This window comes from Hordeum vulgare, chromosome 2H (genome assembly GCF_904849725.1).
Source record: "Hordeum vulgare subsp. vulgare chromosome 2H, MorexV3_pseudomolecules_assembly, whole genome shotgun sequence".
NCBI classification, from domain to species: Eukaryota; Viridiplantae; Streptophyta; class Magnoliopsida; order Poales; family Poaceae; genus Hordeum; species Hordeum vulgare.
The window spans coordinates 272,011,782-272,038,573 of NC_058519.1; positions in this window are offsets into that span (position 1 = coordinate 272,011,782).

Here is a 26,792-nt window from a genome sequence, read left to right on the forward strand (position 1 = left end):
GACCGGGGGCTACACAGGACGAACGCTGGAGTTACTAGAGAGCACAACTCCACTTTCCTGCATTGGTTCAAAGAGCATATTCTTGCTAATCCCCGAGAAGAGAGCTCTAAGGAGGGATTTCTCATATATGCCTTAGCACATGGCACCTCGCCCAACCTCGTCACCTATCAGGCATACGATATCAACGGATACACGTTCAACACGGAGGCCAAAGATATGAACAATGATTTTCAGAACTCACGGGTGACGATGGAATGCATGACCGGTAGAGACAACGACGCAACTAAGAGATTTGACAGAAGGGTCCAGGAGATCTGGGAGCTTGACTACTCTGCACTGCACAGCGCGACAATGTTCCATGTTCGATGGGCTAAGAATGTCGAAAGACAAAACTGGTATTTCACTACCTTGACAATATCCGACGCCAAGAGCGCTACCGTGAACGCCATCGCAAAAATTAACCCATGGGTACACGCTAAGCACGTGACACAATGCTTCTTCATAACCGCCTTGAGCAATTCCAGCCATTTTTTCAAGAGGAGAGGCAAAAGGAACATCATTGAAATGAATGGAGTCGCCAACGAGGAACACTATGACCAGTACGGCAACCCAATGAGGGAAGATGACGATGACGATGAAGTATACGACAAAAGAAGAATCAACACTACATTACCTAAGAAAGATCATACTCCATGGAAAAGTAAAAGTCACAATGAGGGGCTCAATTATTCGCCAACGAACAAGAAGGGAAAGAACCTCACTAAAAAACGAAAACGTCGAAGCTGTGCAAACGTTATTGGTCAAATGATGTAATATATATGTTCCTATTTGGGATGCACACTTACCCGTTATGGGTCAAATGATGTAATATATATGTTCCTATTTTGTGTAGCGCACTTAACCGTCATGGGTCAAATGATGCAATATATATCACCTTAGTTATATACATTGTATCAGCTTCCCTTCGTTCCATCTCTCGGAAAAAATAGGAAAAGAAAAGAAAAGGAAAAGAAGAAAAGAAAAGGAAAAGAAGAAAAGAAATGAAAAGTAAAAGAAGAAAAGGAAAGGAAAATAAAAGAATAAAAAAAGAAAAACAAAAGAAAAGAAGAGAATAAAAGAAAAAGGAAAAATGAAAACAATACCACAAGCGCATGTTCCAAAAAAGCGCTATAGCTACTGGAGTTAGCAGTAGCGCGTTTTCCTCGACCGCGCTACTGCTACCTTAGCTACAGCGCATTTTTGGAAAATGCGCTACTCCTATATTGACATAACCCGCCCACACGAGGGCTTCCCTTTCCTTCCTCCCGCAAATCCCAACCGCCCCTCTGTGTGCCCTCGCCGCAGGAGCCCATCCCCTCGCCCCTGCCCCCACCCTCGCCGTCGGATCCCCGACCGTCGAGCATCGTCGGAGCCCCTCCCCTTGAGCATCGTCGGAGCACACGCTGCCATGTCTGCTCCTGCGCCTGGTCGTCGCCGCCGCACCTCGTCGCTGTCGCGCCACCATCTACCCCGACTGCCACCACCGCACGAGCCTCGTCCCTTCATGCTCCACCTCCCGACCACCGTCTCCCCGACAACCACCTCCTCACTGTAAGCCCTCCTCTCCCCTCCTGTTCACAATATTTAGGGTTAGTTGTTTTAGGTGTAGTTAAAAGAAAAAAAAATTTGATGATATAGGTTTCTTGCATTTTTCTTTAAGCTCTACGAAATGTTGATTCATGTGAACCCTTGCTATTTAGTGCTAGTTAGTACAAATTAGTATGAACCCTTGGCAATTTTATAGTGCTAGTTACTTAATTAGAATTAGTATGAACCCTAGGACAGATTAATTTAGGCAATTGTTATGAACCCTGGTTAAAGGAGTATCAAATTTAGGTAGGCTGAATTTAGTTTTAAATATCGTGAAGAAAAACGAGCTCTTGCAATTTTCTTCAAGTTCTATATTTTTGTTCCTATTATATGAAAATTTGAAGTGGACATGTGATATATGGACATGTGATTTGGACATCTCATATTTGGAATTTGGACATCTCATATTTGGACATGTGATATTTGGAAATGATGCTTATGTGCAGGGTGATCTGAGTGGCCTATGTTTTGCCAGAATGTTGATTCATTTCTGTTCCGGTGAATTTCAGGCGCTCTATATGTCCACTTTTTAGCAAAGGTCATTCCGAAATTTCCCGTGAATTTTTGCATGACTTGTGGTAGAAAGTAGGCATATCAAGTGTCGGGATTTGCTGTGACGGAAATGAAATGACATTCCGGAAAACCATAGACCTTTTTTTGACAGTTCTTATTTTATTATAGTTTTAGAATTAAACGAGGAGACTTAAACATAGGACATATGTCGAACAACGAAGAAACCAGGCCTTCTGACCAATATGGAGATGAGATGGAATATGAGGGTGGATAGCAGTACTTCGACTTTTTGTCTGCTAAGCACACTCAAGGTTTGCAGAGCGGCCTCCATGATGGTATTGACACTAACATCGATACCGATGGCGGTGCTGAGACCAGCGGGGAAGGTACGGGTGGGGAAGATACCGGTGGGGAAGGTACTGGCGCCGAAGCCGCTACCGATAAGAAGAAGCAAAAGAAGTAGAGGATATGAAAACCTAACAAACTTCGCATCGGACGTCTGGTGATCACAAATATGGCCACTAGCAAGTTTGAGCCATTAGGGTAGGAAGAACCTCGCGAGTACTCTGGTAACCAAGTAGGATACATCCTACGGGAATGCATGAGCATCAACGATGATGACTTAAAGAGTAAAGAACATTTGTGGCAATTGCTCCTCACAAAATTGCACAAGAGATTCAAGTTCCCCGACCGAGATGATAGCATAGAAACAACAGTGGGATGATCTGAAGATGAAAAAGATTAACAATCACGTCATGGGCATGTTCAACAATGATTTGGCCTCCCAGAAAGGCAGGGCGAAACGATCTACTAAGGCTGAGGAACCCCTGTCCAATATTCTGGAAGAAAATCCGACACTTATGAAAGATGAGTTCAAATGTTCAAAGACACTTGCGCTACCGAGGCCGCCAAGGCTAAGGCTAAGAAATTCTAGAGCCTTCAGCAAAGGAACACGGGAACCAACGCCTCGGAAGCCATGGCTATCTTGGCAAAAGGCCGATGTGGGATAAGGAGGACGCGGAAAATGAAGCCGCAGGTCTCCGAGACCCCTTCGCGGAGTTCACCAACCCCTTGGAGCGTTACTTCATCAGGGCCTGCTACAAGTGGGACAAGGAAAAGAAGGTTTTTTACACGGACCCGGTCAAAAGGAAATTGATTAGAATACTGGTAATTATTCTGTTACTACCTTACATTTAGCTTCTCATCAAGTCGACTACACATTAGTAAATGGTTCACGTTCCTTCTGCAGGAGAAGCAAAGCCAATCTTCGTCAATGAGGCCCAAGTGGGACAACCCTCTCAACCGGGCCTTGAACGAACTTAAGGGACTCGCTTTGTATGAGCGGCCGCAGTATGGACGTGTGCACGGCGCCGGAGACGGCGCCACGTGGAAGGTCTTTTACAATGAGGGCCCGGAGGCCAAGAAGGTGAAGCTTGCATTCGAGAACAAATAAGTTTAGTCAGGCGGGCATCGGCGACGAGAAGGTGAAGCTTGCATTCGAGAAAAAAACAGCTCAGGATGCGAAAAAAGCAGTTGAGGACGCGAAAAAGCAGTCGGGGAGAAAAATGAGTTGCTACTGCAGGTAGTTGCTGCAGGTGTAAATGCCCGCAAAAATGATTTCGCTACTAACTTGATCCTGGCTATCATCAACTGGACGAAGGAAACTCTAGACAAGATGGTAGATGATTTCCCCAAGCCCAGTTTTGTTAGGAGAAACTTGGTGAACAACACCACCGCACCGTCACCTGATTACGCAACCACGCGTGCTCCCGCAACCGCACCCGCCCCCGCTAATAGTAGCCCGTCCTTAGTCTCTGGCCCGTTAGGCAGGCCTTCATCTTTGGCCGAGCTTGACGCCCTCACCGTAATTACATGTTGCACGAACATATATCTAGAATATTCCATTATCGTTGCCTTTCGGATGTTTTACGCTGCAAACATGTGTTTGCAGGACGACGAAACCCTGTGCATCATACTCTACTTGATCAAAGGCCAGAAGGTACTCTAGCTGCCGCACGTTCAAGGGCCAGCCGATGCCCGGTGGGCACTTAAGGCTTACTTTGTCGAGTGTGAAATTAGGGCATGAAGATTTGCCTCCTCAAGTACGGCGGGGGGGGGGGGGGGGAGGGGGACAGGACGATGAGACCCCTCCACGGATTGGAAACAGCAAGGGTTGGGTGCTGCTATGGCTGAAGAATCTTCTTCGTCTGGAGCCGGCCAAGAGCACACCAATAAACACACATCAACAAGAAGGTATGAACACCATCACCCCGCCTACACAATTAATAGTACCTGTAGTGCCGGGTGAGAGCAGCGAACGACGTGATGAAGGGGGTCGAATAGTGGCTGATGTAATCGCCCCCGTAGAACAAAGAATCGATGATGAGATGGTCAAGGACCCTCTTTCGTTCCTCAATACAGGCACCTATGACGGTGACTTAGATATGATGAGTCAGCCATATGACCACTCGCGTTATCAGCATGCTGATGAGGATATGGATGATCAACCCACGTAGTAACGTCCTAGTAGGTATTGCAAGAAGTCTCTCTTCATGCAATCCTCACATGACATGCCAGAAGATGCTGCCTCAACACAGGCTCAAATGGCAGAGGGTTGTACAATGCTTAGCCTGACAACACTACGGTAGGTATTAAGGAAGTGTCTCGAAGGTAAGCCCAAGAAAAAGGAGAGGACGAGACCGGGAAAGAGATGCTCTCCTGCCTACAAACAAGCCAGAGCACATAGCAGCCAGATGGCAGATTTTGAAGAGCGTGTACGTGTCAAATGTGCGGCCATGTTCCATGTCACGGGCGAGCCGACGCTACCGCCAAAACCGCTGGGCGAGACTGTACGACCATGTGTTGTCGACTGAGAAAATCCTACCAGCTTCAAAGGATCCAGGACATCCGACTTACGCGGCTCGTGTGCCCGAGGGGAATTGCTACGTCGACACACGGCCCGCGGAGGTGTTCTTCCTGCGGTTTGAGCATATCTTCGAGATGTTTCTAACAAGGCGGCTCTATTGCACAATCATCTGCCTTTTTGCGCTACATATGAGCTCCCTCATGAAGAGAGAAGAAGTCTCGCAAATCTGTGTTCTGGATCCATACTAAATGCACGAGTCCTTCTTGAGTCTCGACGACTTTGAGCGTAAAAATGCTAGGGAGTACCTTGAAAACTTCATAGTAGAGATTAAGGACCAGGAAATTGTCCTCCTGCCTTATCATCCAAAGGAAGTTAGTGCCGAACAACACTTTCATACATTTTAATCATGCCTTCTCGCTCATATGGAGAATAACTTGAGGTGTTTTTCCCTGCAAGAACGGGCACGCCATCCTTACCCTTCTTTACCCACGAGTCTCCCACGTCGTGTATTTCAACCTTACGATAAACTACAACAAGAAGGACTACACCCATGTAATGAATATTCTAGATGATGCTCTCCAAGGCTTCAGCTTGAGGGGTGGCTACCTATAGATCAGGAAACAAAGAAACAAGAAGACGGGTTTCGTGCATAAAACTAACTTCTGCTGCATCCATGTCCCAAAACTAAGCAAGAACGATGGATTCTACCTCCTCCATCTCATGATGGAGTTGAGAAGGTATCACCAAAAGCTTCGCATGAAAAGCAGAAACGATGATCATATCCGCAAGTGGGTAGTATCTCATGGAGAGGTGGATTATAAACTTAGAGATGACTTCCTTCGCATCGAGAGGGACATTGCGATGATCATCAGGAAAGAAGTCGTCGAGGATAAGGGGATGTTTCACGACGGCCCTATATGGTGAGATGAGGTCCGAACTCGCATAGGCATGCAACGTCAGGACCTCACGTTGTTCAAGAAGCTAGGGTGCATGCTCGATGATTTTGAATGATAGAACTTCTAGTGATTTACGATGCCGATGATGATGATATGTGTCGGTTGAACTAGTATAGTTTCTGTCGCGAGGAAACTTTGTGATGTCCACGGTCCCTACCAAACTTGCATAATGCTACTTTGTTAGTTTGGGTACGATGACTTGCGTACCTCTAGTTAATTAGTTTGTGTACGATGAAGTTGTGTGGATTATTTATATGTTTACTATATGTTGCATCTAGCTGCTAATGTCGTTGTTCTAGGAATGGGGGTACCCAGACCTGCCTGCCTGCAGCCCAGATATGGTCCACATCATCGACCGAAACCAATAGAACCGGCACCACTCAAGGCAAGGCCCTCACGAGGGGCCAAGCCTCGCGAGGAGGAACAACATCAAGACCTGCAGGGGGCTCCTCAGGACCCCTCCGGGGCGAGGGATATTCCGAGGCGAGACCCGACCTCAGGAGTCGCGGATGACACAGGGGAAGGACCGGCGAGCAGCAGATAGCAGGGCGGTGCAGCTCCCCCTTTTGTGCAAAGGGGGCGTGGAGACACGCAGGTCTCCAAGGCATCTCCCAAAGGTTTCCATTCTGGTGCAACAAGGCCACCACCGCCCGCCAACATGACGTACATCATCCCTGGACCAGTCCCTGTTGCGCTCACAACCACTTTGCGGGAGAACTTTGCAGACGAAGACTACTTTTGGACAGGGGAAGCACCTTCCCGTTTCCCCCTTTAAAATTGGTCGTTGTGGGATCCCTTCCTGCTGAAACGATAAGGGAAGAGGAACGGGGCCGCCACTATATATAGAGGGTAGGTTACATCGTAGAGGGGGATCCGATTCATTCATTCGCCCACTGGCACCACACAGAGGCCACCCAGCCTCTGGAGGCCCTCAAACACTGTAATAGTTCATCCACCAACCTCCATGAGAGGCAATCCACAAAAGCAAGAGTAGGGTACTACGCTTCTCAGCAGCCAGAACCTGGGTAAACTGTCGTGCTGTGTGCCTTCCTCACCATCAAGTGAGTTCTTTGCCATCCATAGCGAGTAGCGAGTCAGGCGAACAAAGGCTGTCAAGTGGCCTCCGCACGCGCCCTTGTGTTCGAATCTTTAATGTTTTGCGGAGCATGAAATCCGACAACTAATCCTTTCTTTTTCGTGTTGCTCAAGTATATTTTGTTGCATATGATTGTACATTCTCTTGATGAAGATGCATCTCTAACAGGTATCTAGATTCTTGATGGCAAAGGAGTGTTATGTCGTGTACAAAGGGAAGGTTTCGGGAGTGTACGACGAGTGGCTTGAGTTTCAGGCGCAAGTGGAGGGGGTCTCGGGCGCCAGCCATAATGGCTTCAAAAGCACACATGAAGCACAAACTAGTAACTTGAGGTTCACGCTAGCGCGAGAGCGGACTCATAACCGCCGCCTCATGTACTACATAGTTCCTCTCTCACTGATAGTAATAGCTCTCCTCACGTATATCATTGTTTAGATGGATGACGATGTAGTTGCTTGTATTCGAGACTTGTATCAATATTTTTGAGATGATGACGTGAGAACACTTTGTGTTGGATGATTATTATGATGATGACATGATTTGTTGAGACTATTTTCATGTATATGTTATGATTACATTTGTATGTATATGATGATGACATTTGTATGTGCTAAAGATTATTGCATCAAGCCTGTTCAAATACACAACAAATATGCAGAAAAAAAAATCTGAAACTAATAAAACTAGCAGTGGCGACAAGAGAAAAGTTAGCAGCAGCGTGCCCTTACTAGTAGCGCGGCTTAATTCAAAGTGCTGCAGCTATTAGCAGTAGCGCGTTGATGAAAAGATTGGTAGTGCTACGCATGTATAGCAGTAGGCGGGCCAACACGCGCTACTATTAGAGTTTAGTTGTAGCACCATATCAGTAGCGCGGTGTGGGGACCCCGACTTCCAAGTCGAGATCGCCGAATGAACGTGCTCAGTGATCCCAGAGATCAGTGCTCACCGAACACACAAGTACTGAATACAAAGAGTCTTACATCCAACATACCGCTTAATACAACAAATGGCCATCAAGGTGAAGTTTCACATAGGTAGGGCCTATAAGGACGATCACACCGATACATCTACTAGCGGAATTCTTGGGGATAAACGGGAGCCTATGCCATCAGCCTTCACCAACAACCATTCTGACTGGGAAGCGTCCTAGTTTGCGTGTCCGTCTGCGAAGACAAATTCTTCTCCAAACTCCGGTCCTTCCATGTCTGGTCAATAACATAACCAGTGGCAAGCCAGTGAGTACTTTGAATGTACTCGCAAACAGGCCATGATATGGATAATGTAGTTGGTATGATAATAAGTAATGTGCTACATTTGCGGAAATCAAGCTTGAGTGTCAGTAAAGATGATCATAGACGGGTGTGGATATGCCTCGTAAGCTAGATGGTATTTAGAAAAACAGGTTACAGATATCAACATATCTGCTATGTGCTCAACACTTCGGGTTCACCCGATATGCCAAGTCACCAAACTGGACCATATCAACTCTTCCAGATAACACCTTTAAACATACGCACACACTTGGTTTATGCGGAAACGAGTGGACATAGTTTCAGCAGGATTACCAACTCTCCTTGACCATGGACATGACTATTCGAATAGTTTTACACTTTCCACAGGTTGTACGTTGTACCCACGAGATCTGAGAAACTTCCTTGTCATCCATGACTCGCGATATAACATACCCGAGGTAAGTACCTGGGCAATGCCTTTCCCCTGAAGATACTAGACAAAGAGTTGCACTCGACTGGTACCCAGCCCACATGATATACATCATACGTGCACCAACTCTGGACAGTATCATCCATGCGGGGACCAATGGTGTGCCCGGAACACGTAAAAATAGCATAGTTGTCCTACCTGGCACGACCCCCTCATGACAGTGACCACATATCACTCCCGCCACTAGTAATGTGGCTCTTTGCTAGCACCAACCAAAGTAATCAACAAAGCCTTGTCCCATAAGGGGGTAACGTGGTCGCACATGTAGGTTGGGACGGTCGACACATCATAAATCTATTCCTGTTTCTGAAACCACTGACACCAAACTTTACCCGGTGCACCACTTCTTCATAAGTGGCCACCTAGCTCACCATCACCCTCGGGCATTAGTGGCACCTGATGACGAGTTGATGGAACTATACTCCTCGCCCCTTGTTGGTTAACCCAAGTAGAAGGTTGAGATGTGGTCAGCAGCAGATTTCTGTTACGCGCGGACTATAAGGTTTATCGAACCAGGAGGACTCCAAGGATCAACAAGTAGGTGTGTGCTGCTGTGGAGCTAGCAGAAGCCATTGACCTGCACACACAACAAATAACTGTTCTCCGAACGAGTTCCGAGAGCTTGTCAATCTCTCCGGCCTTGTCGTTTGCAAAGGATCAAACACAAGCGAGAATAGCGATGATGATTGCAAAAGAAAAGGAAATAAAAGCAGCACATGGTGGAGTTGTAAACAATGGTGGAAATATGGACTAGAGTCCCATGATGCTCAGTAGTGATGTCTCTGTCCCAAAATACGATAAACAACTATGCTGGGTAAACAAATTATAGCTGGGAAATTGACACAATTATAAATGCTCCGCAATGCTAATCATGCTACAAGAAAGTTAGAGGCTCATAAGTATGGGCAGTACGCCAAGACAAGTAGACCGTTTATCCATCAACATCTACTCACTAATCATCTACCTTGAGATATCTATCCTGAACGTCTCGCTGGTATTAAGTTGCGAGCCCCACCCAAAGTGTAAACTCAAAGCAGCGGACAACTGCATTAACAAACTTTGCATAAGGTAAACAATCCTTGCAACCGTGGTTACAAGCACCGTTGTTTTCTCCCTGGTGGCAATAGCACATCCCCTAGTCTCATGTTTCTGTCACTCAAGCTAGACATCAGGGGGCATGAATCCACTATCATGCATAACGCTCCCTCTTGGAGTTACAATCTACTACTTGGCCAAATCAATATAAAGAAACGGAGAACATGCATGAATTACTCAAGAACAAAATATAAAAGGAGAACCAAATATATAACTCATCACAATTTGAACATAATCTCAAAATCCATCGGATCCCAGCAAATTCAGCATAGCAACAGCAGGTAATTTACATAGATGCCTTGATCATGTAGTGAAGCTCACAAGGGCTAAATATTGAAGCACAAGATTTGAGAGAAGACATCACATAAGTACTGGTCATGCACCCATGGTCCAAGGAGGACTACTCATGGCACGTCCGAGAAGCGTCCATGGTGGTGGAGAAGCTCCCGGAGGTCAAACCTCCCTTCGGTAGGGTGCCGGGAAGAGGTCTCATTGTGCTCCCGATCTCGAAAGTGCTACAGCGGCGGAACGGTGGTGAAATTCGCGATGCGGGATATATCTTTAGGGTTTTCGCTACGGGGAGTAAATATAGGCCAAAGGAGGGCGCCAGGGGGTGGACCCGCCACCCATGCGACCTAATGGCGCGGCTAGGAGGGGGCCCGCGCCAGGTGGCCGCCTAGGTGAGGCCTGGCTCCCCTCTGGCCCACCTTGGTGCTTCCGGAAGCTTCCATCACGCTAATTTTTATATATTTTTCTTGGGATTTTTCGGGCTCTGAAAATTGGTGTAAAGTCCCTGCAATTAAAAGACATCAGTAGACAGAAACTGGCACTGGGTGCACTGAGTTAGTAGGTTGGTCCAAATATCTCTAAAAAGGTATGAAATTGTAGCAAAACACATAACAATGTCACCCAAAAGAACATGGAACAAACAGAAATTATAGATACATTTGGGACGTATCAACATCCCCAAGCTTAATTCCTACTCGTCCTCGAGTAGGTAAATGATAACACAAATAATTTCTTTGGTGACATGCTAACACACATATAAGAACTTCAAAGTAAAGCAAGTAAGATATGCAATTAAAGCAAAGCCAATAACAAGCAAGAGTCTATATCTAGTATTGAAATTAGCAAAGTAAGAACATAAAGATGCAAGAGCTCTCGCTGTCCGTGACTCGAATGTCTCCAAATGGTGTTTGCGTGCAAGAAGTGGGAGATGTGTTTAGAGGATAAAACAATACTATATAGTTTAATTGAGAACTCAATCTACTAAAACTCCACACTTGGTCTCCTTTGTAATCTTATTTTGACTTATCCCCAGACCACTAGTCAGGCACAAGTCAAAATGATCCTCTCCCTTTCGACTTTGAGCACTCATGCAATGGATGAGAACGAGCAAGATATATTGGCACCTAGGAAGGCAAAGAGAATAATGATGGGGAAGGAAGACAAAAAGGTGTGAAAGGCTCACATCAATAAGGACAATCATTGTCACACCCTCTTTTCACTTCACTTTTACTGTAATTCAAATAATTGGGTTTATTAAAAAATTTCCAACATAAATGATGTGAGTGCCATGGTTGTCGTTGAATGCTTGTATGCTTGATTGTGTATTATCAAAACCATGTTTTTCATAACTTCAATATTCTCAAAATCCTTTTTCTTATTTCCGATTATTTCAAACCCTGCTTTGGGTTGCACTACAAGTCCTGGATGGCAAGAGAGTGCACTTAACACAATGTTGGTGATTTGGTTCTAAAAATATTTTAGTTTACCAAAACCATAAAATAATTATTTTATAAATTTATTTCCTATTTTATTTGCATGTCCATTTCTCATCCTGGAAATGATATTCCTATAAGGAAAAATACTTTTCTGCCTTAGAAAAATCTGAGAAAATTGGGAGATACTCAGAGGAATATTTTCAACCCCTTATAAGATATTTTCCGTACATAAGATATTTTCCGTACATAAGATTTTCAACCCCTATTTATCTTATAAATAATTGAGTAAAACCCTGAAAACCTATTATGTCTGTTTTGACCTTTTGAAATATTTCCAAACGAAATATTCTCAATAAATTCCGAGAAAATTCCAGTGACCTCCCTAAGCCATATTTGGTGGCCATATAATGTTTCACATTGATCCATGACTCGCGATATAACATACCCGAGGTAAGTACCTGGGCAATGCCTTTCCCCTGAAGATACTAGACAAAGAGTTGCACTCGACTGGTACCCAGCCCACATGATATACATCATACGTGCACCAACTCTGGACAGTATCATCCATGCGGGGACCAATGGTGTGCCCGGAACACGTAAAAATAGCATAGTTGTCCTACCTGGCACGACCCCCTCATGACAGTGACCACATATCACTCCCGCCACTAGTAATGTGGCTCTTTGCTAGCACCAACCAAAGTAATCAACAAAGCCTTGTCCCATAAGGGGGTAACGTGGTCGCACATGTAGGTTGGGACGGTCGACACATCATAAATCTATTCCTGTTTCTGAAACCACTGACACCAAACTTTACCCGGTGCACCACTTCTTCATAAGTGGCCACCTAGCTCACCATCACCCTCGGGCATTAGTGGCACCTGATGACGAGTTGATGGAACTATACTCCTCGCCCCTTGTTGGTTAACCCAAGTAGAAGGTTGAGATGTGGTCAGCAGCAGATTTCTGTTACGCGCGGACTATAAGGTTTATCGAACCAGGAGGACTCCAAGGATCAACAAGTAGGTGTGTGCTGCTGTGGAGCTAGCAGAAGCCGTTGACCTGCACACACAACAAATAACTGTTCTCCGAACGAGTTCCGAGAGCTTGTCAATCTCTCCGGCCTTGTCGTTTGCAAAGGATCAAACACAAGCGAGAATAACGATGATGATTGCAAAAGAAAAGGAAATAAAAGCAGCACATGGTGGAGTTGTAAACAATGGTGGAAATATGGACTAGAGTCCCATGATGCTCAGTAGTGATGTCTCTGTCCCAAAATACGATAAACAACTATGCTGGGTAAACAAATTATAGCTGGGAAATTGACACAATTATAAATGCTCCGCAATGCTAATCATGCTACAAGAAAGTTAGAGGCTCATAAGTATGGGCAGTACGCCAAGACAAGTAGACCGTTTATCCATCAACATCTACTCACTAATCATCTACCTTGAGATATCTATCCTGAACGTCTCGCTGGTATTAAGTTGCGAGTCCCACCCAAAGTGTAAACTCAAAGCAGCGGACAACTGCATTAACAAACTTTGCATAAGGTAAACAATCCTTGCAACCGTGGTTACAAGCACCGTTGTTTTCTCCCTGGTGGCAATAGCACATCCCCTAGTCTCATGTTTCTGTCACTCAAGCTAGACATCAGGGGGCATGAATCCACTATCATGCATAACGCTCCCTCTTGGAGTTACAATCTACTACTTGGCCAAATCAATATAAAGCAACGGAGAACATGCATGAATTACTCAAGAACAAAATATAAAAGGAGAACCAAATATATAACTCATCACAATTTGAACATAATCTCAAAATCCATCGGATCCCAGCAAATTCAGCATAGCAACAGCAGGTAATTTACATAGATGCCTTGATCATGTAGTGAAGCTCACAAGGGCTAAATATTGAAGCACAAGATTTGAGAGAAGACATCACATAAGTACTGGTCATGCACCCATGGTCCAAGGAGGACTACTCATGGCACGTCCGAGAAGCGTCCATGGTGGTGGAGAAGCTCCCGGAGGTCAAACCTCCCTTCGGTAGGGTGCCGGGAAGAGGTCTCATTGTGCTCCCGATCTCGAAAGTGCTACAGCGGCGGAACGGTGGTGAAATTCGCGATGCGGGATATATCTTTAGGGTTTTCGCTACGGGGAGTAAATATAGGCCAAAGGAGGGCGCCAGGGGGTGGACCCGCCACCCATGCGACCTAATGGCGCGGCTAGGAGGGGGCCCGCGCCAGGTGGCCGCCTAGGTGAGGCCTGGCTCCCCTCTAGCCCACCTTGGTGCTTCCGGAAGCTTCCATCACGCTAATTTTTATATATTTTTCTTGGGATTTTTCGGGCTCTGAAAATTGGTGTAAAGTCCCTACAATTAAAAGACATCAGTAGACAGAAACTGGCACTGGGTGCACTGAGTTAGTAGGTTGGTCCAAATATCTCTAAAAAGGTATGAAATTGTAGCAAAACACATAACAATGTCACCCAAAAGAACATGGAACAAACAGAAATTATAGATACATTTGGGACGTATCAACATCCCCAAGCTTAATTCCTACTCGTCCTCGAGTAGGTAAATGATAACACAAATAATTTCCTTGGTGACATGCTAACACACATATAAGAACTTCAAAGTAAAGCAAGTAAGATATGCAATTAAAGCAAAGCCAATAACAAGCAAGAGTCTATATCTAGTATTGAAATTAGCAAAGTAAGAACATAAAGATGCAAGAGCTCTCGCTGTCCGTGACTCGAATGTCTCCAAATGGTGTTTGCGTGCAAGAAGTGGGAGATGTGTTTAGAGGATAAAACAATACTATATAGTTTAATTGAGAACTCAATCTACTAAAACTCCACACTTGGTCTCCTTTGTAATCTTATTTTGACTTATCCCCAGACCACTAGTCAGGCACAAGTCAAAATGATCCTCTCCCTTTCGACTTTGAGCACTCATGCAATGGATGAGAACGAGCAAGATATATTGGCACCTAGGAAGGCAAAGAGAATAATGATGGGGAAGGAAGACAAAAAGGTGTGAAAGGCTCACATCAATAAGGACAATCATTGTCACACCCTCTTTTCACTTCACTTTTACTGTAATTCAAATAATTGGGTTTATTAAAAAATTTCCAACATAAATGATGTGAGTGCCATGGTTGTCGTTGAATGCTTGTATGCTTGATTGTGTATTATCAAAACCATGTTTTTCATAACTTCAATATTCTCAAAATCCTTTTTCTTATTTCCGATTATTTCAAACCCTGCTTTGGGTTGCACTACAAGTCCTTGATGGCAAGAGAGTGCTCTTAACACAATGTTGGTGATTTGGTTCTAAAAATATTTTAGTTTACCAAAACCATAAAATAATTATTTTATAAATTTATTTCCTATTTTATTTGCATGTCCATTTCTCATCCTGGAAATGATATTCCTATAAGGAAAAATACTTTTCTGCCTTAGAAAAATCTGAGAAAATTGGGAGATACTCAGAGGAATATTTTCAACCCCTTATAAGATATTTTCCGTACATAAGATTTTCAACCCCTATTTATCTTATAAATAATTGAGTAAAACCCTGAAAACCTATTATGTCTGTTTTGACCTTTTGAAATATTTCCAAACGAAATATTCTCAATAAATTCCGAGAAAATTCCAGTGACCTCCCTAAGCCATATTTGGTGGCCATATAATGTTTCACATTGATCCATGACTCGCGATATAACATACCCGAGGTAAGTACCTGGGCAATGCCTTTCCCCTGAAGATACTAGACAAAGAGTTGCACTCGACTGGTACCCAGCCCACATGATATACATCATACGTGCACCAACTCTGGACAGTATCATCCATGCGGGGACCAATGGTGTGCCCGGAACACGTAAAAATAGCATAGTTGTCCTACCTGGCACGACCCCCTCATGACAGTGACCACATATCACTCCCGCCACTAGTAATGTGGCTCTTTGCTAGCACCAACCAAAGTAATCAACAAAGCCTTGTCCCATAAGGGGGTAACGTGGTCGCACATGTAGGTTGGGACGGTCGACACATCATAAATCTATTCCTGTTTCTGAAACCACTGACACCAAACTTTACCCGGTGCACCACTTCTTCATAAGTGGCCACCTAGCTCACCATCACCCTCGGGCATTAGTGGCACCTGATGACGAGTTGATGGAACTATACTCCTCGCCCCTTGTTGGTTAACCCAAGTAGAAGGTTGAGATGTGGTCAGCAGCAGATTTCTGTTACGCGCGGACTATAAGGTTTATCGAACCAGGAGGACTCCAAGGATCAACAAGTAGGTGTGTGCTGCTGTGGAGCTAGCAGAAGCCGTTGACCTGCACACACAACAAATAACTGTTCTCCGAACGAGTTCCGAGAGCTTGTCAATCTCTCCGGCCTTGTCGTTTGCAAAGGATCAAACACAAGCGAGAATAGCGATGATGATTGCAAAAGAAAAGGAAATAAAAGCAGCACATGGTGGAGTTGTAAACAATGGTGGAAATATGGACTAGAGTCCCATGATGCTCAGTAGTGATGTCTCTGTCCCAAAATACGATAAACAACTATGCTGGGTAAACAAGTTATAGCTGGGAAATTGACACAATTATAAATGCTCCGCAATGCTAATCATGCTACAAGAAAGTTAGAGGCTCATAAGTATGGGCAGTACGCCAAGACAAGTAGACCGTTTATCCATCAACATCTACTCACTAATCATCTACCTTGAGATATCTATCCTGAACGTCTCGCTGGTATTAAGTTGCGAGCCCCACCCAAAGTGTAAACTCAAAGCAGCGGACAACTGCATTAACAAACTTTGCATAAGGTAAACAATCCTTGCAACCGTGGTTACAAGCACCGTTGTTTTCTCCCTGGTGGCAATAGCACATCCCCTAGTCTCATGTTTCTGTCACTCAAGCTAGACATCAGGGGGCATGAATCCACTGTCATGCATAACGCTCCCTCTTGGAGTTACAATCTACTACTTGGCCAAATCAATATAAAGCAACGGAGAACATGCATGAATTACTCAAGAACAAAATATAAAAGGAGAACCAAATATATAACTCATCACAATTTGAACATAATCTCAAAATCCATCGGATCCCAGCAAATTCAGCATAGCAACAGCAGGTAATTTACATAGATGCCTTGATCATGTAGTGAAGCTCACAAGGGCTAAATATTGAAGCACAAGATTTGAGAGAAGACATCACATAAGTACTGGTCATGCACCCATGGTCCAAGGAGGACTGCTCATGGCACGTCCGAGAAGCGTCCATGGTGGTGGAGAAGCTCCCGGAGGTCAAACCTCCCTTCGGTAGGGTGCCGGGAAGAGGTCTCATTGTGCTCCCGATCTCGAAAGTGCTACAGCGGCGGAACGGTGGTGAAATTCGCGATGCGGGATATATCTTTAGGGTTTTCGCTACGGGGAGTAAATATAGGCCAAAGGAGGGCGCCAGGGGGTGGACCCGCCACCCATGCGACCTAATGGCGCGGCTAGGAGGGGGCCCGCGCCAGGTGGCCGCCTAGGTGAGGCCTGGCTCCCCTCTGGCCCACCTTGGTGCTTCCGGAAGCTTCCATCACGCTAATTTTTATATATTTTTCTTGGGATTTTTCGGGCTCTGAAAATTGGTGTAAAGTCCCTGCAATTAAAAGACATCAGTAGACAGAAACTGGCACTGGGTGCACTGAGTTAGTAGGTTGGTCCAAATATCTCTAAAAAGGTATGAAATTGTAGCAAAACACATAACAATGTCACCCAAAAGAACATGGAACAAACAGAAATTATAGATACATTTGGGACGTATCAACATCCCCAAGCTTAATTCCTACTCGTCCTCGAGTAGGTAAATGATAACACAAATAATTTCCTTGGTGACATGCTAACACACATATAAGAACTTCAAAGTAAAGCAAGTAAGATATGCAATTAAAGCAAAGCCAATAACAAGCAAGAGTCTATATCTAGTATTGAAATTAGCAAAGTAAGAACATAAAGATGCAAGAGCTCTCGCTGTCCGTGACTCGAATGTCTCCAAATGGTGTTTGCGTGCAAGAAGTGGGAGATGTGTTTAGAGGATAAAACAATACTATATAGTTTAATTGAGAACTCAATCTACTAAAACTCCACACTTGGTCTCCTTTGTAATCTTATTTTGACTTATCCCCAGACCACTAGTCAGGCACAAGTCAAAATGATCCTCTCCCTTTCGACTTTGAGCACTCATGCAATGGATGAGAACGAGCAAGATATATTGGCACCTAGGAAGGCAAAGAGAATAATGATGGGGAAGGAAGACAAAAAGGTGTGAAAGGCTCACATCAATAAGGACAATCATTGTCACACCCTCTTTTCACTTCACTTTTACTGTAATTCAAATAATTGGGTTTATTAAAAAATTTCCAACATAAATGATGTGAGTGCCATGGTTGTCGTTGAATGCTTGTATGCTTGATTGTGTATTATCAAAACCATGTTTTTCATAACTTCAATATTCTCAAAATCCTTTTTCTTATTTCCGATTATTTCAAACCCTGCTTTGGGTTGCACTACAAGTCCTTGATGGCAAGAGAGTGCTCTTAACACAATGTTGGTGATTTGGTTCTAAAAATATTTTAGTTTACCAAAACCATAAAATAATTATTTTATAAATTTATTTCCTATTTTATTTGCATGTCCATTTCTCATCCTGGAAATGATATTCCTATAAGGAAAAATACTTTTCTGCCTTAGAAAAATCTGAGAAAATTGGGAGATACTCAGAGGAATATTTTCAACCCCTTATAAGATATTTTCCGTACATAAGATATTTTCCGTACATAAGATTTTCAACCCCTATTTATCTTATAAATAATTGAGTAAAACCCTGAAAACCTATTATGTCTGTTTTGACCTTTTGAAATATTTCCAAACGAAATATTCTCAATAAATTCCGAGAAAATTCCAGTGACCTCCCTAAGCCATATTTGGTGGCCATATAATGTTTCACATTGATCCAAGGTGGTTAGGGTCACAAAATAATTCCAAAACCCTTTTTTGTGCAGTATGAAGTTAGAGCAACTCTACATAACAAAGTTTATCCAATGGAGCTGCAACTTTGCATGAGTGGCTAATACCTCAAATGAGGACTTCGTGCCAAAAATGGGATTTGTGGGACTTGGTTTGCCCACACTCCCGTTGGAAGGGACAGATCTGGCCATTTAGGACTCCCTACCAAAAATGGGATATGTGGGACTTTATTTGCCCGCACTTCCTTTGGAAGGGACAGATCTGGCCATCTGGAGCTGAAAGTTTACATTTCTAAACTTGTCCAATGGAGCCCAAACTTGGTGTAACCTCATGTTTTTGCACCAAACCTAGTCATGTTAAGTTTCATAGCCAGTGGTGGAGTGTAACCACCCCAAACCACTGTCGAGCACTTTCTGACAGTATGGCAAAACCCCTCTTAACCCCAGCTACACCCATTCCCTTTCTCTCAAACTCTTCGATTAGGTGGCCAGCATCAATGTCAAACTCCACTAAAGTGGCCCTTCTCTGGTTGTAAATAGAAAAGCCAAAAACCCCAATCTAAGCTTCAACCCAAGGTTGACAACATCTGTTTTCCTCCCCTCCTTTGACTAGGCGATGCTCCCACAGGATTCAAACGGCTAGGCATCTCCAAGCAAGGGCCCAGGATACGCCAGACGCGTCCAAGGCGCCCCAGAGCACGCCAGCATGCCGTGGCATGCCAAAGCTGTGCTCTGGGCACGCTACAGAGAGCAAACGAGGTGGGGGCGACCTCCCACGGCCAGTTCGAGCCTCTCCCTCGACAGCTCCACTGCATCAGGCAGCCCCAGGGCCCCTCCTTTCTCACTCTGAGAGCCAGTGTGATGCGTGCCCGCGCGCACCAGGTTCGGCTAGAGGAACGCGGCCACACATGCACGCCAATCCTCACTCCCCCTCTCTCGCAATGAGCTTGGAGATCCAAAACCACGTCTTGAGACCGTGGTTTCGACCACAGCCTCTCTCTGCGCCACCCTACATGCCATGGCAAAACCACTAGACTTTCCCGCTGGTGCAGCATCGCGGGCCTATATAAGGCAACCCCCTCACTCCAGCACCCCTCACTCCACTCCACCTAAACCCCAATCACCTCCCTAGCCACCCCCTCGAGCAAGAAGATCCCCGGTGCTCGATATCGACCGAGGTCCTCCGCCTCGTAGCTCCGGTCGATCTCCGGCTACACGAGGTTCTCGCACCCCACTACCCTCATACACACTCACATGACCCAGGAACCTTTCCCCTCACTTCGTCGATGGATTCCGTGCCGGTAGCCACCATCCCCATCATTGACCGAAACCACTCCATCGCGGACACCTCGTCGCCCGTGAACCAGGACACCCCCCCCCCCGTCGTCGACTCGACCACCAGCAGGTAGGCGACGACGAGCCGGACTCATTCCCGCCGTGGTTAGGGCCTGAGGACGTCGGTAGCCACGCCGGCGTGCTTCTCCTCCTCTCTGTCCCGAGGTAGGAGACAATCCCGACAGGTGAGCCCCACCTATCGGTGGCCCATCCGCCCCTCCCTCGCGCCATGCAGCCGCTGACCGCAAGGGCCGGCACGTCAGGTTCAAACCTCGAGGTGCGTGCGCTTGGGCAGGCTGGCCATTTGGGCGGGCCCAGCCCCAGGCCGAGCTAGGCCAGGGTTGTTGCCCTTTTTCTTTTTTATTTTAAAACTCTATTTTAAAATATTTTTATAGAAGATTTAACAAGTGAAAATTAATGATTCTTCCACCACTATTCTTCTAAAAATAAGGAGTATTTAATAGAACTGTTAGACAAATTTTTAGGATAACTTTTCTGTTTTATAATAATTAAAAATGCTATTTGGAATAGTTTTGCTTCTGTTAAATTGCTTTTTAAAATAGTTCTTTCACTAAAACCAGAGACAAATATTTTTAAAATAACAATATGGATTTCTCAGAATTAAAACAACATTTTAAAAGTTATTTTGTGATCTGTTTTTGAGTGAGCCACTTATTGATACGACAATAGAAACCACGCTCGATGAAGGAGTTGGACTTGAAGACCCCGAAGACCCCGAATACTTAGCTGACCAGGGCAAGCATCCGTTTGACCATGTCTGGGCATATGTTATATTGCATGTTAAGTAGCACAAGTATTTCCGTTGCATGTGACCATGAGTATCGGTAATCATTGAAGTGATGTTACAGATGACTCCTCTGGAGCACTTGCATTTTGGGCATGATCCTACCACCTATGAGGGTCACGCTAATATCATGTTGACAAGTAGAGCTAAGAATAGTAGAAGCATGAGCATGATGATGGTATAAATCAAAGGTTTATGAAAACCTTGTCGGGTGCCACTAATGCCCAAGGGTGATGATGAGTTAGGTGGCCACTTTTGGTGAAGTGGTGCACCGGGTATTTTGTGTGTGTATGGTTTCGAAAATGGGATTAGATTTATGATGTGTCGACCGTCCCAACCTTACATGTGCGACCACATTACCCCTTTATGGGACAGGGCTTTGTTGATTACTCTGGTTGGTGCTAGCAAAGAACTACATTACTAGTGGCGGGAGTGATGTGTGGTCACTCTCGTGACGGGGTCGTGCCAGGTAGCACGACTAGTCCCCGCATGGATGATACTGTCCAGATTCAATGCTCGTAAGATGTACATCATGTGGGCTGGGTACCAATCGAGTGGACCTCTTTGTCTAGTATCATCAGGGGAAAGGCATTGATTGGGTACTGACCTCGGGTATGTTATATACCGCGAGTCTTGGATGACACCGAAGTTTCTCAGATCTCATGGGTACATCATACAACCTCTACAGAGTGTCAAACTATTCGAATAGCCATGTCCACGGTCAAGGACTGTTGGGTGGTGCTGCTTAAACTACATCCAGTCGTTTCTACATAAACCAAGTGTGTGTGTGTGTGTGTTTAATGGTGTATTCGGAGAAAGAGTTGATATGACCAAGTTTGGTGACTTGGCATATCGGGTGAACCCGGAGTGTTCAGCCCATAAGAGATATATTGATATATGTAACCTGTTCTTCTAAATACCATCTAGCTTATGTTGCATATCCATGAACATGTTTATTTACAGTTAAGATGCTATCAACCAAACTGCATATTACTTGTTATTCTACCAACTGCGTTGTTCATATCATGGGCTGTTTGCGAGTACATTCAAAGTACTCGTTGGCTTGCCACAGGTTATATTATTGACCAGACATGGAAGGACCAGAGTTTGGAGAAGAGTACGTCTTCGGAGACGGCCCTGCGAATTAGGACGCTTCCAAGTCAGAATGCATGTTGGTGTAGGATGATGGCATGGGCACCCGCTTAGCCCTAAGATTTCTGCTACTAGTTGTATGAGTGTGATTTGGCCTTATGGGCCCTATGTTGTGAACTTGACCATTCAGTCACGTGAAGTACTAATTCGGTACTTGCATGTCAGACTCTTAATATTCAACATTTGTGTGTTTGGTGAGCATTGAACTCTGGGATCACTGAGCACGTTCATTCGGCGATCTCGACTCGTAAGTCGGGGTCCCCACAGAGCTGGTATCAGAGCCATCCTGACTGTAGGAAGCCTTAGGCGGCATGTATGATATCCGAGACGAGTAGTGCATTCAGCCCTTACACTTGAGATTTGCTGCACCCACCCAAAAAATTCTAACCCTCTCCTACAACCTTGTAGATGGCCTCCGTACCTGAGATGCTTCTAGAGACGGGCTTTCCCCTACTTTTGGGAGATAGCCTCGAGAAGTGTCAAGTACGCCGCACGCCCATCTTCCTCTACCACGAGCACTGGGTCAACGCCGACACCAAGCAATATCATGTGGACGTGATAGTGAAGGCTAATGACTCCCCAACTAGCTGGTTCTTTGAAGGACCACATATGGAGGAGCTGATGTTGGCAATGGAGACAGCCGCACGAGACGCGCTCGTGCGTCTCCATGACATCCTTCCCGAGATGGCTAACGAGCCAGGTACTCGTCACCTACCTTTTATTAAAGATGGGATTGACGAAAGTTGGACACTCAACCCATCTTAAGAGGACGGGACCCATTAAGGTTTCAGACCTACTTCAGCCTCTCCTCCAACACCTTGACTCACCTTTTGATCAAGGAGTCGATGAAGCTTCGCCAAGAACTGTACCAAGTCAAGGACCTACTTCTCCTGGAGAAGATGAAGACCCGCAAGGTCAAGAAGGAAAGAGCACCCAGAGGGCAGTTAGCCATTGCCTTTCGAGGAGGAGTATCACCGCTCCAGGACACTCCTATTCAGAGTCGCCGCCTGACCGCGGGAGACTACACTGAGCTCCTCACTGCTTCGCCAACTAAGAGACATCGTGATGGACCACTTCCTTCTCCCACAGCTCTGAAGGAGGAAAGTACCGATGAAGATGAAGATGAAGACCCTGCAGAACCTGCCTACCAGACCGAGCAGTCCGCCGCTTAGGAGTACAACTTAGGCAATTAGGAGTCTTTCCTAAGCGTAGTGAGTCCATGTATCGGTTCATGTGAACCATGAGTGTTGTGTGAGCATGTATGATGCAAGCCGCATTTCTACCTTAGGCAGCTTGTAGGCGACTACAACACTTGTTTTAAATTTAATGCATTAGCTTTTCCCAAAAACCTTTGTTTAAAAATCTCATACTAGCACGACACCAACCCCCCTTAGTAGAGCATCATCCCTTATGATTCCCGACCAATTCGGCATATTTACCTATCTACTCCCCTGACAGGATGGTGATTTTAACTCGCACCAGCATCTTCGGCAACCCCGGCTCTGCCTCCTCTAGCCTGACTGCGGATCAGTTCCTCCAAGCTCTCCAAGAGGAAAGCCAAGCCAATAATGCCGCCATCCAACAGCTGGCTCAAGTCCTGGTGAACAATTCGCTGCAAAACAGAAATGGCAACGGTCGCTCTACTCTATCTGAGTTTATGTGGACTACGCCTCCTATATTCACGAAGACGACTGAACCATTGGATGCCAATGACAGGATCCGCACTATCGAAGACCTCCTCGCACTGGTCAAGTGCACCGATGATCGCGAGAAAGTCCTTTATGCTTCTCACTGTCTCAAAAGCACGGCCAGAGCTTTGTGGGACGGGTTCGAGATCATGCGAGAAGGGCAAGTTATCACTTGGGCAATGTTCAAGGAAGGATTCCGCATTGCTCACATTCCTCCAGGAATGATGACCATTAAGAAGCGAGAATTCCGAGCTTTAAGGCAATGCACTGGAACTGTCAAGGAGTATCTGCAAAGGTTTAACCTCCTGTCGAGATATGCACCAGAGGACGTCAACATTGAGGCCGCAAAAGATGAACGCTTTATGGAAACACTGCACCAGTCACTCCAGAATCAACTGGTTGTTTGTGAATGCCGGACCTTCTGCAATCTGGTTAACAAGGCCCTCATGTTGGAGGATAAGTTTCGTGCAATGGACGACACCCGTAAGCGCAAGCTGATGTGTAATGTAGGACCTAGTAACCCGAAACCACACCCATGGTAGTCAGCTCCAGCAAGACCCAATTAACAACACAAGTAGTACAAGGCACCAACATTCCACCAAAACTACCAGCTTCAGCAGCAAGTCAACACCAAGCCAGCATTCAACCCACCAAACAACATTGGAATCAACACCAACATTCTGGGGCAGGTTACCTGTTTTGGATGTGGACAAGTTGGGCACTATTCCAAGGAGTGCCCCAACAAGAAGCCCGACGCACCGTGCCCCAATGCGCCAAATCAAGGACAAGGTCAAGGAGCACCAGGCAGGAACCAAGCTCCCCGCAATTAGCAGTACCACAACAGGGGACGTATTAATCACATCTCCGTAGAATAGGCACAGGAAGACCCGGACTGCATTCTCGGTACGTTCCTCGTCAACTCCACCCCAGCAATAGTATTGTTTGATTGTGGTGCTTCACATTCTTTTGTTACTCAGAAGTTTGCAGAAAAATGTGGTTTGAAGCCTACCCTAATTAACGGGAAAATGGAAGTACATACCCCAAGAGCAGTGCTAAGGGCCAACCTAGGATGTAGAGGAGTCGGTATCAATATTAATGGGATAAGCTTCTCAAAAGATCTCATCGTCATTAAGTCGCAAGGCTTAGAAGTAATCCTTGGAATGGATTGGTTGGCCAAGCACCAGAGTATCTTGGAGTATGCCAACAGGACTATTACCATGACAAGCGACCAAGGGGTCAAAGTCAAGTATGTCCCTCAGCCTGTATCCACTCAACTCCCGCAGGTTAATATCCTATCGGGAGAAGAGCTGGAACGAGTGCCGATAGTTTGTGAATATCCGGACGTATTTCCTGATGAGCTACTAGGGATGCCTCCCGACCGAGACATCAAGTTCATCATTGAGATCATGCCCTGGTCAAAGCCTATCTATAAGAAGCCTTATAGGATGGGATCCGAAGATCCAGCAGACCTGAAGAAACAGCTGTATGAGCAACTCAGGAGGGGATTCATTCGTCCGAGTGCATCGCCTTGGGGATCACCTGTTCTGTTCATGTATAAGAAGAATGTGAGTATCAGACTCTGCGTCGATTACCGTTCTCTCGATGAAGTCACGATCAAGAACATGTACCCACTCCCCAAGATTGAAGACTTGTTTGACCAGTTAAATGGAGCCAAGGTATTTACCAAGATCGATCTTAGATCTGGATATTACCAACTGAAGATCCGACCTGAAGACATACCCAAGACTACATTCATGACGCGGTATGGTCTATACGAGTGCATTGTCATGTCATTCGGGTTGACAGATGCCCCAACATACTTCATGTACCTCATGAACAAGGTCTTCATGGAATACCTGGACAAGTTTGTCATCGTATTCATCAATGACATATTATTCTTCTCCAAGTCCAAAGAAGAGCACGAGCAACACTTGAGGTTAGTGTTGGAGAAGCTACGAGAGCACCAACTTTATGCCAAGTTCAGCAAGTAACAATTCTGGTTGCACGAAGTTCGATTCTTGGGTCATACCATGACGGAAAATGGATTGGCGGTCGATCCTTCCAAGATTACTACGGTACCCAACTGGGAGTCGCCAATCGATGTGAAGGATGTTAGGAGCTTCCTCGGACTCGCGAGTTATTACCGCAAGTTCGTAGAAGGATTCTCCCGCATCGCTCGACCCATGACTCAGTTCTTGAAGAAAGGCAAGAAGTTCAAATGGACGTCTCAGTGTGAAGCAAGCTTCAAGGAGTTTGAAGAAGAGATTGACTACCGCCTCGATATTGGCTACTCGAGATATCAGCAAGGAATTTGTGATATATTGTGATGCCTCCAGAAACGGGCTCGGTGGAGTCCTAATGCAAGACGAGAGGGACATGGCATATTTGTCACGGCAACTGGGCCCGCATGAGAACTATGCCACCCATGATCTCGAGTTGGCAGCAGTAGTGCATGCCCTGAAGACATGTCGACATTACCTTCTGGGGAATGATGTGAAATATACACTGACCACAAAAGTCTGAAGTATATCTTTACTCAAAGATTGAATATGAGGCAGCAAAGATGGTTTGAGTTAATCAAAGACTACGACCTCAGCATTCAATACCACCCTGGTAAGGCCAATGTGGCGGCTCATGCCTTAAGCAGGAAGGTCAGCACCTTGAATGTTATGCTCAAGGAAAGGCTACCCACCTTGTATGAAGAAATGGAAAGCTTCGGGTTGGAGCTAGTTGAACCAGGATTCCTGGCTAACCTCGAAGTCAAACCAATGCTGGCAAACGACATCAAGGAGGCCCAGAAGGTGCACAAGAGCATTGAAGGCATCAAGAAAATATCCAGGAAGGCAAGGCCACAGAATTCTCGGTGGATGAGAAAGGAGTAGTGTGGTTTGGGAAACGTTTGTGCGTACCCAACAAGCTAGAACTCAAGAACTTGATCCTACAGGAAGCCCATGACACACCCTACTCTATTCACCCCGGTGGCACCAAGATATATCAAGACCTCCGAGAGAAATTCTGGTGGCATGGCATGAAGAAGGAAATAACATCTTATGTTGCCAAGTGCGACGTGTGCCAAAGGGTCAAGGTTGAACAACAACGACCCGCTGGACTGCTACAACCTCCCCAAGTGCCTGATTGGAAGTGGGACAAAGTCGGCATGGACTTCATCACTAGTTTGCCCAGATCAAGCAA